The sequence below is a fragment of the Dermacentor silvarum genome, chromosome 3 (genome assembly GCF_013339745.2).
Source record: "Dermacentor silvarum isolate Dsil-2018 chromosome 3, BIME_Dsil_1.4, whole genome shotgun sequence".
NCBI lineage: Eukaryota > Metazoa > Arthropoda > Arachnida > Ixodida > Ixodidae > Dermacentor > Dermacentor silvarum.
This window is the reverse complement of record NC_051156.1, coordinates 5,492,546-5,503,515: the sequence shown is the minus strand read 5'-3', so window position 1 is coordinate 5,503,515 and position 10,970 is coordinate 5,492,546. Positions and strand designations below refer to the sequence as shown.

General features: G+C 46.4%; 1 non-coding gene across 1 annotated transcript; it reads left to right on the top strand.

The window, feature by feature from the left end:
• The first annotated feature begins 3,201 nt into the window (after positions 1-3,201).
• Positions 3,202-3,273, top strand: Trnam-cau (transfer RNA methionine (anticodon CAU)). Its single transcript has one exon. It is a non-coding gene; the product is annotated as a tRNA-Met (tRNA).
• The last annotated feature ends 7,697 nt before the right edge of the window (positions 3,274-10,970 follow it).

The following is a 10,970-nucleotide window of genomic DNA, read 5'->3' as shown; positions in this document are numbered from 1 at the left end:
AGAGCTTGAAAGAAATGTCTTGCCTCGGTCACTCAAGAGAACGTGAGGCACCCCGTGACGTAAGTAGATAGCCTGCAAGAAGAAGGCCGCTACTTCCGAGGCAGCTCCTGAACGTGTTGGGGCTGTTTCAGCGTACCAGGTCATGTGCTCAACAGCACCGACGATCCATCTGCTGCCGTCTGGAGTAATTTGGAGGGGCTTGAACAGGTAAATGCCGATGACAGAGAAGGGTTCTGCTGGACAAGGAAGTGGTTGTAGCGTCCCGATCGGAGCAGTAGTAGGTCGCTTACGGTGTTGGCAAAGTCATGCACGAGGCAACATACCTAGCTATGCTCGTGGAAAGACCTGGCCAAAAGAATCGGCTTCGTATGCGCTCGTGGGTTTTGTGGTAACCCAAGTGGCTTGCCGCCGTAGTTTTTCAGTGGCTATGGTGTTGGGCTGCTGAGTACGAGATCGCGGGATCGAATCCCGGCCATGGCGGCCGCATTTCGATGGGGGCGATATGCGAAAACACCCGTGCACTTAGATTTAGGTGCACGTTAAAGAACCCCAGGTGGTTCAAATTTCCGGAGTCCCCCATTACGGCGTGCCACATAATCAGAACTGGTTTTGGCACGTAAAACCCCATAATTTAATTTTTTTGTCGCAGGGTCATCGTGTGAGGCCTACAGAACTCCATCGCGAAGAGAGCTCGGTACAACGGGAACCCATCGATAGCCTTTCGGGTGAACAATGTAACGGTAGAGCACGTCGTCTTCGAAGTTGAATAGTTTGAACTGTTTCCGTAGCCTGGAATTCGGTGAAGATGAAACACCTCTATAGGGCGATCGATTATACCATGTCAATGAGAATCGGCGCGCTGGTGAGTCGAAAGCACTGAAGGGTGGTTTGATGAAGTCAAGGAGAAAATCGATGTAATATAGACGATGCGCCCTCCGTGCGGCCAATTTGACAAGGTGATGTGATGTGCTCCGATGATGCTGGTAATGAGCATCGTGAAAGAGCATCGGCATCTTGGTGCTTCCTTGCGGACTTGTAAATGACATCGAAAAAGTATGCTTGTAATCGGAGTATCCAGCGGCCAAGGCGTCCAGACAAGTTTTTGATTGTCGACAACCAACATAGGGCATGGTGGCCGGTAACAACCGTGAAATGTCGACCGTGGAGGTACGGACGAGATTTTTGAATGGACCAGACAACAGCGAAACACTCTCGTTCGGTTATTGAGTACTTCTTTTCCGCGGAATTCAGAACGCGGCTTGCATATGTAACAACCTTTTCGCAAAATTCGCGGTCGCGCTGAAGCAGTACGGCACCAATTCCTTGATCACTAGCGTTAGTATGCAGTAATGTGGGTGCCTTGTCATCAAAATGACAAAGAACAGGTGGGGATGTTAGTGCGTGCTAGAGTTCTTGGAACACGGCTTCACACTGATTGTTCCAGCCGAAGGAACTTGAACTAGCAAGGAGCGTGTGGAAGGGCAAGACAATGGTGGCGAAGTCCCGGATAAAACATCGAAAGTATGACGCGAGTCTAAGGAAGCTGCGCAGTTCTTTTGCACGAAGTGGGCGCGAAAGTTGAGCACTGCGGAAATTTTGTCCGGATTGGGCTGGATGCCGTCTGGGCTAACGAGATGACCCAGGACATTATTCGTTGTGCTACCAAAACGGTACTTCTTCATGTTTAGTTGAAGTCCGGTATTAGAAAGGCATGTGAGCACTTCATCTAAACGTTGCAGATTGTCAGTGAAAGTCGAGGAAAACACGACGATGTCGTCGAGGTAACATAAACAAGTTTTCCACTTGAGGCTGCGAAGAACAGCCTCAAGTGGATCATTCTTCAAATATGGCGGGGGCATTGCATAGGCCGAAAGGTATTACGTTAAACTCCTAAAGACCGTCCGGAGTCGAAAAGTGCTATTTTCTTTGTCCGCTTCATGCGTTGGAATTTGCCAAAATCCGGAGCGAAGATCAAGGCTGCAAAAGTATTGCGCGCCTTGCAAAGAACCAATGGCGTCATCGATACGGGGCATCGGATGTACAGGGTCGTCTACTCTTAGTACGAACACGGCGCCGCGTGGCCACGCTCCGTGGAGCGCCAGCGCGCACGGCGCGGCCGCGCATCGAAGCTATGCGGCGCAGGCGCACAGGGGCTTGGAGGCGGTGTTTCGTGTCGTCTGATAAAATGCGTGAGCGCGCTGTGCTTTAGCAGACAACAGGCGGCACAAACACGGCTCACTCGCGCGCTTTAACAGACGACACGAAGACCCGCCTCCAAGCCCTTGTGCGCTTGCGTCGCTTTGCTTCGATGCGCGGCCGCGCCATGTGCGCTGGCGCTCCGTGGAGCGCGGCCACGCGGCGCCGTGTTCGTACTGAGAGTGGACGACCCTGTACATCCTTACGGGTGATCTTGTTTAGCGTGCGGTAGTCAACCCAAGATCGTACTGATCCATCCTTCTTCTGCAATAAAACGACGGGTGATGACCAAGAACTGGCGGAGGTACGTATGATGTTCTTTGTTTCAGCCTATCGACGACGTTCTCCCAATGACTGCGGTCATTGCAATAAACCTGGTCAAAAAACCCACAGGTGCCATCACCCAAAAAGATCACGTGCTCGTGACGCCTGCGGCAGAAAGGATGTTCATCCGCCCTAAGGTTTGTGAGTGGTGGCGCTGGCTAACACTCCCAGGGTTAGTTCTAGTTGTAAAACATAAATACCCCAGAAAGTGGATGGGAAAACGGCTCCGCGGTAGCTCAATGGTGAGAGCATCGTACGCGTAATGCGAAGACGTGGGTTCGTTCCCCACCTGCGGACAGTTGTTTTTTCATCCATTTCCATGAATTTATCATTTCTTTTATTCAATTAATAAGTACAAGTAATTTCCCCTATGTTGTCCTTGGTATTATTGTTCGTTGGCTTCTTATGATATGCTTATTAAAAATCGGGCCCCTCGATTCCCTTTCTTCTCGTTCACTACATAACGAGGGCTCGAATACGGCAACAATGATGCCTTCAGGTAGCATATGTGGGTTTATTGACCAGGTGCCATCACCCAAAAAGATCACGTGCTCGTGACGCCTGCGGCAGAAAGGATGTTCATCCGCCCTAAGGTTTGTGAGTGGTGGCGCTGGCTAACACTCCCAGGGTTAGTTCTAGTTGTAAAACATAAATACCCCAGAAAGTGGATGGGAAAACGGCTCCGCGGTAGCTCAATGGTGAGAGCATCGTACGCATAATGCGAAGACGTGGGTTCGTTCCCCACCTGCGGACAGTTGTTTTTTCATCCATTTCCATGAATTTATCATTTTTTAATTCAATTAATAAGTACAAGTAATTTCCCCTATGTTGTCCTTGGTGTTATTGTTCGTTGGCTTCTTATGATATGCTTATTAAAAATCGGGCCCCTCGGTTCTCTATATATATAATAGCCTTTCCTTAGTTGAGTACTGTACAGAGCATACTTCTAAATGCGAAGCATTTCTTGCAGGCGGATCTGGCTGTTGTACCGCGTCCCACACCCCCACAGCGCATGCGCGTCCCCTCCCCCTCTCTCTCCTCTCCTATGCTCCCCCCTTTCTCTCCTCTAGGAATACTCTACGGAGCGGCGCCCACGTCCCACACCCCCACAGCGCCTGCGCATCCCCTCCCTCTCTCTCTCCTCTCCTACGCTCCCCCCTTTCTCTCCTCTAGGAATACTCTACGGAGCGGCGCCCGCGCCCCACACCCCCACAGCGCATGCGCATCCCCTCCCCTCTCTCTTCTCTCCTACGCTCCCCCTTTCTCTCCTCTAGGAATCCGGAGCAGCGCGCTCGACAGGTGGTGCGACAGCTGCATACTCCACTGCGGGCGCCACGGTAGTTCCGCGGTATCAAAATGACGTAGCGCGCGCGCCTCATTCTCTCTCATGTGCAGCGCCGCGATGAGCGCTCGGCCCGCTGCCGCGAAACGATCTCCCGCTCAAGCTAACCATCTCCCCGCTGCTTCGCATGCACACATGGTTCCCTTTAGCGGGCTGAAAATCGGAAACTGGAAAAAAATAATTCTACATCAAGTTTACAACTCCCACTCAGCATTAAAATGCAGTATCACAATTCAGCATACTCCACCTATTAAAAAATCCAAAGAGGGCAAAGCGCATGGGGTATAGATCAGTCTGATGTTTACCATTACATTTTATTGGGAATTTTGCGAAACTCACATGACCGTAGTAACGGTTTCACGTAAGCTTCAAATTCATGCTTCAAATTTGTTGGCTTCAGATGCGCGAACGAGTGCACTTTACAAATGCGGGATATCTGTTTCTGGTGCAGTTACAGATTTTCCAATAGCCTGCTTCATATTTTTTTCGGAACTTTCCAATGTTCATAATGTTCGTAAAAATTGGATGTCCTAGAGCAAAATTATGCTTCCTGCAGTCGGTAGAGTTTACCTTTCTCAATAATGTTTTAAATATAAAGAATATTCAAGTATGCTTAGTGGTTGATTAGTGAGAGTGTTTCCGAGTTTCACACATGTTTTAATTTGGAAATCAGAGTTGGTGCCGACCTACAGCTTCGTTTTTACTCCATCTCCGTTGTCTCTCTTTTTTCATTGGGACCGAATTTCACGAAGAGAAATCGCGAACAAATTTTAACGCACGAAAACTCTTACGAGAAAAGCGTATTCGCAAAATAAAAATGTTGGTGACATCAGCAAGCTTACGTTGCCGGCCAGTGCCAGAACGAGCGCGGTAGTCAACAACAGGCGAATGTGCAATAGTAGGACAGTTTCAAACTTCCGTACTTACACCTAAAGTAAACTTAAGTCAATTCAAGAAATATGAACAGCCGTCGCCAGCTGCCGACGTGAGAAGGAAATTCTGAGTTGGGAGAACAGCTGTCTTATGGACATAATTATGTTTATCTGCGACGCTCGAGCTGTCGCTGATAAGCGATGGAAGGTGCTCTTGCAGCCAATTTGCTAGAATCCGCAACTGACAGCATTTAATGGCGGGTGCTTTCGCCTTACTCGGGCGCTTTGATTGGTGATCTCAAAGTGTATAGAGCTGTTTCAGTGCATAATTGTGTCGGGCATACGTTAGTGTAGAATGAATTAACATTCCTGGTATGCTACGAACGTGTACTTATTGTCTAACAGGCTGTATTTTTCCATGCACGATATACCTTGAGTTTTCATATTCGTCATTTATTTTTATTTATTTATGCAATACCCACAGTATCTTTACAGGCTTTACAGTGGGGGGAAATACATAGCCTCAAGCGTATTCGTGCTCCATGACATAGAAACATACAATATGGCACAAAAACAAGAGCAAAATGTTGAAAGAATAACAGACATTATTTGCATGCAGAGAGAAGAAAAAAAAAAGAAACACAAGTAATGTCGCATCAATCCCACAAGGCATAAAATGTTTCATTCAATATTACATCAACCTCTGACGATGGTAGCCTATTCCACTACCGCATTATTCTATGGAAAAAAGATATCCTGAATAGTTCTGTGCGGCAAAAGATTTCTCGGACTTTATGAGTGTGGTGTCCTCGATCTCATGCATAAGGTTCAAGTATGTACCGTTCCTTGTCTATGCCAATTGTTGAGTGAAAGATACCATGAAAAAGCTATAAACGAAGTTTTTTCCTGCGATTGTCAAGAGACTCCCATTGTAAATTATTCTTTGCTTGTGGGCCGCTAAAAGCAAAACTATAATTTCCAGTAACAAGTCTTCAAGCTAAATTTTGTATTCTTTTAAAGCGTTCCTTGTCACCAATCATCGGTGGGTTCCATGCCTCGCATGCATATTCCAAGACAGACCAGACGAATGTCTTGACGAGTAGCTCTTCAGTAGCCATACTGAAGTTTTTAGCGTTGCGCCGTAGAAATCCTAATGCCTTGCCTGCCATTGCTATTACATGATCAACGTGAGGATGCTATTTTAAATCAGCGGTAAAATAAACTCCTAGGTATTTATATAAGGACACCCGTGACAATTATACTGAAATCAACATGTCTTTTTCTTGCTAAATGACATGAAAACCGTCTTAACTAGATTCCAACTCATGTTCCACTTACAACACCACTGAGCAATGCGGCTGAGATCACACTGTAATATGCGGCAATCATCTTCGCAGTTAACTAATAGGCTTATACAAGACGCAATCATCAGCGTATAGTCTCAAATGTGGCAGGACTCCTTCACTCATATCATTGGTGAATAAAAGAAACAAAAGTGGACTCAGAACTGAGCCCTGGGGGACGCCAGAAGTGACGTCTACTCTTGACGACTCAGAACCATTCAAAACTGCGGATTGTTCGCGCAGTCTTAAGTATTCTGCAATCCATGCAATAACTTGTGTATGAATACCGTTGGTATGAACTTTCTCAAATAACAATGAATGGGACACACTATGGAATGCCTTCCTGAAGTCTCAAAATATACAATCTATAGAAAACCGTTCGTCCAAAGCACTGGTAATATCATGTGTTAATTCAATTAATTGTGTTACTCAAGACAACTTCTTCATAAAGCCATGTTGAGAGGGATTAAATAGGGAATACTTATTCATATGTGCTACAATACTCGAGTGTAAAACGTGCTCTAGAGCTTTGCATGCAACACACGTTAAAGAAATCGGTTGTTAATTAACTACGTCACTTCGCGGACCAGACTTGTGAACTGGAACCACTGGACCAACTTCCAATCATTGCCCAGGGAAGCTCCTGCCAGTGATTTTTCGAAAAGTATTTTCAAAAAAGGAGCTGTAGACCCTTTCACTGTTTACAAACGTAGGCCCTGCATGGCTTCCGGTTTTGCCCGCTGACGTAGCTGCGAAGGGTAACTGGAAAAGAAGCAACCATGCGTTAAAACATAGAAGACTGATAAGGTACGTGACCAGAAGTTTCTTGGGGGCGGCGCGCTCGCTGCTGTTATCGCGAGCATGAAACCGTCTATAGCACAACTTTTAAAGAAGTGATTTTTGAAGCCATCAGGTCCTCTGCCTTTAGTAGCATTCAATTTCAAGAGCAACGGTTAGATGCCACGTGTGCTGATGACGACGTCTTCCATATCGCCCTTCGGTGCTATCAGTTCTCGCGGAGTACTTCTGCAATCATCGTTGCTCGGCATCACAGTAGAAAGCACTGAATGAAATTCCTGATTAAAGTATTCTGCTTTAGCTTCGTCGTCAGAAACGACGCCGTTTCAGGAAACGAGTGACGGAATTAATGTGGCCTCTTTTCCATTTCTTTTCAGGAGCTTCCAGAATTGCTTAGGGTCATCTATGATTCTCAGCTGGATAGATTCGCTAAAAGCATTCTTGGCTACGCGAATTGCCTTCTACATTTCTGGCGTAATTTCCGTCAGCTTCTGCTTGTTATCACTTGACGGCGCTTGGAGAAAATTATCATGAAATATTGGCATTTTTTGTGTGTAAGCCTGCGCAACGCTTTTGAAAACCAAGGCTTAGTTCTACTTCGTCTTTCCGGTAGGATCCGACACGGTATAAAACATTGCCGAAATTCTAGCATTTTGTTTTTGAAGCAAGTCCATAATTCACCGGTATTTTTATATTCAGCTTCTGTTGCAAAAACATCATAATGCCCATCCAAACCCTCATTTATTTTATCAACCTGAGCTTTCGAATTGTTATACACAGGTCTTGCCACACTGTGCGTAGGTTTTACATGTGTAATTTACATTTCACATAAAACAGCCCTGTGGTCGCCAATTCCAGGAGCGACAACCGTAGAAATTACCAGTTCAAGTTTGTTTGGGAACATCAGGTCCAGAACATGATTTCCCCTATGTGGTTCAGACACTATTTCCTAATTTCCTGACACAAGTGACCCTCACGTGAAATTAGTAAACCCTGATCGTTCCACACAGCATTTGGGAGCTTAAAATCCCCGCCTATAACTAGGTTGTCCGCCCGTACAGCTTCAACTACGGATCTCAACTGACATAATATATCGACAGAGGAATCATGTGGTCTATGAAAACTAGTTACAGCCAATGCACGTTTGTTGGAAAGAGTCCGTTCACAAAACATAGCCTGACAGTATCTGACAGGAACGGACCGCTTGACCGATGAAATGTTTTTTTCTACCAATATAAAAACTCCGACACCTCAAGAATTTCGATCATTTCTGTGACACGTGTAACCAAGTGGAAATACCTCATTATCAGCTATATCGTCACTTAGCCAGGACTCAGCTCCTAAAATTCTAGAAGGCTTAACCAAATCAACAAGCGCGCTAAATTCGTGAAGTTTATTCTTGATACTATCGCAGTTTATGATGAGGAAAAAATGATTGCCATTGTTAAATTGACGTGGTCACTTCAGGAAAACAACCTGGTTTAGCTCAGAATTATTGATATATTTCGTCCTATTGAACAATAAGGTATCCTACCGAAGTCTAACTTTATCCCCATCCTTCCTACGCGATATCCCGAAATCCCACAGCTGTTTTCTTTTCGCACGTACTTCATTGGAAAAATCTTCAGATATAGCAAACTGGCTATTTTTCAAATTTCCGGCGTTCTCTAATATTAATTGATTTTCTTTGTACCAGGTAAAACTTGCTATTAAAGGACAATTCTTGCGAATCTGAAACCTTCCCCGGCGGAGCGCTCGCCCAAATGACATGTTTTGTAAGCCCAACTTGAATTCACACAGTTCAAGAAATTTGCGCTCAAACTCTGCATTTCTTTCGGGATTATTACTTTCGTTGACGCCACAGAAAACCAAATGGCAACGCCGGCTCTGGTTTTCCAGATTGTCGACTTTTGCCGACAACGACTTGATCAGTCGACGCTGTTCGTCACATTCGTTCTTGCACACATACACTGACGGTTGCGCAAAGCTGATCGAAGTTTGTGAACTTTGCTTCCAGTGATTTATTGCTCCGCTAACGACATCTGTGGCATGCTTATTCTTTGTCTGTGTTACCTCGACAGCCGTAAGTTTTGTCTTAATCTTTTCCTGACCGTCAAGCAGCAGCTGCAGTTTTCCTGAGTTGTGGGTCCAGGGTTAATTTCAACGTCTCCGCACAAAAAGAGCAAAAGAAAGTAGAAGGCGGAACGTCGCAAAAGACGGAAACGACATTTAGACTGTCGTTTCAGTTTACAGCATTTTGCTAAGCCGACACTGTTTGGGGTGCAACCTGCCAAACAAAGACCGCAGCGAAATAAGACAGTTTTGTGTTACTAACCTGGAATAACAGTAAAAACAGCGTCAGCGGCATCGTCGTTGCCGTGCCGGTTCCACTCCCCAATGACGCATTGCAGACGTCTCCCTTATGTGTCTCGGCGAAAAGCTCGCAGTACTACCACTGTTCGTAGACTGGTACGGGACATTGACCCAACTCAGCTGAACTGCACACAGCCGCAAAGTTCAAGGCCGCAACCGTCCCGTTCCGCAGCGCGTCGCTTCCTATGGCTGTCGAAGGTGAACTGTCGGCCCACCGATTAACGGCAAGAGAGAGATACAGTGAGAGAGGAAAGGCAGGGAGGTTAACATGAAGCCAGTTCCTGGTTTGCTACCCTACAGTGGGGTGGGGGATGTAGTAGTTGGAAAGAGTGCAAAGAGATAGAGAGTGAGAAAAAAAAGAACTCACACGGGCATAGGTAACAGAAAAAGCCTCACCCGCCGGGGTTGCTCAGTGGCTATGGTGTTGGGCTGCTGAGCACGAGGTCACGGGATCGAATCCCGGGCACGGCGACAGCATTTCGTAGGGGGCGAAATGCGAAAACACCCCGTGTACTTAGATTTACGTGCGCGTTAAAGAACCCTAGGTGGTACAAACTTACCGGAGTCGCCAACTACGGCGTGCCTCATAATCAGATCATGGTTTTGGCACGTAAAACCCCATAATTTCATTTTTAACAGAAAAAGCGTCATTGTGGCAAAGGTCAGGCCTCCAGCAAGGGAAACCGCTGACCTGGAGGAACAGTAAAAACAGCGTGTGCGTCATCGTCGTTGCTGTGCCGGTTCCACGCCCTCACACATGACACTGGGAACTTTGGTATCCGTTCATGACTAGCGCCAAATTTGTCATTGATCTGTTCTGAGCACTTCTATCAATTGTTTTCCAATTTCGAGCTTGCGCACGTTGATAGGCTACGGATGAATAATTTTCCAGTCGCTTTTGGGAGTATGCTTTGCCACGCAAGATGAAAGAATAACAAAACGCCTAAACACCTTTAATTGCTAAAACTTGTTGCTGTTGAACAATGCACTGTGGCCTTGACTGCTGTTAGCGTCGGCCTTGTATTATATTGCTGATTGCTTTGGATTCTTGTACAGATCATTGTTCCTTCGCGTTGCAGTATTTTCGGTTATTACCCGTGTATTAATGGGAGACGCCGCTCCCATTGCTATGGAAATGGAAGTGGGGTCAACAGAACGCCGACGGGACGTGACTACCACGCAGGAACCCGCCCGATGAAGAGAAACTGCCCTCCAAGCGAAGCCGGCAGTGAGCACACAGTGTTGTACTCCTGCTTAAAGCGATGACGCCTCAGATGATGAAGGCTTCGAGAGAGTGGTACACCGGAAGGCCTAAGAGAAGAAACATCAGCGAACGGCCTTTGTCAAGTAAGTCAACTGTCCTGCCACAGCGAAGGCCACTGGCGCACACAATTCTGTTTATGCCTCACAGACCTGTGGACAACCTGAACCGCCTTAATCGACAAGCGGTTTCCGTTTCTCTGGAGGCTCTTGTCCCAGGAGAGATTAAAGATATCAGGATTAATAATCGAAAGAATGTCCTGGCTACTGATGTTCACAACCGAAGCGCAACCAATGCTTTGATGGCCGTAAAGCTCCTGGGCAACATTAATGTCCACTACCTCGTTCGGCAGGACTGCGAAACCAAGGCTGGTGAGGTTTATGATATTGATACATCAATTAGCGACAGCTACCTGCCAATTTTAATCAAACCTGCGAAGATGGTATTGCCTTACTGCAAGC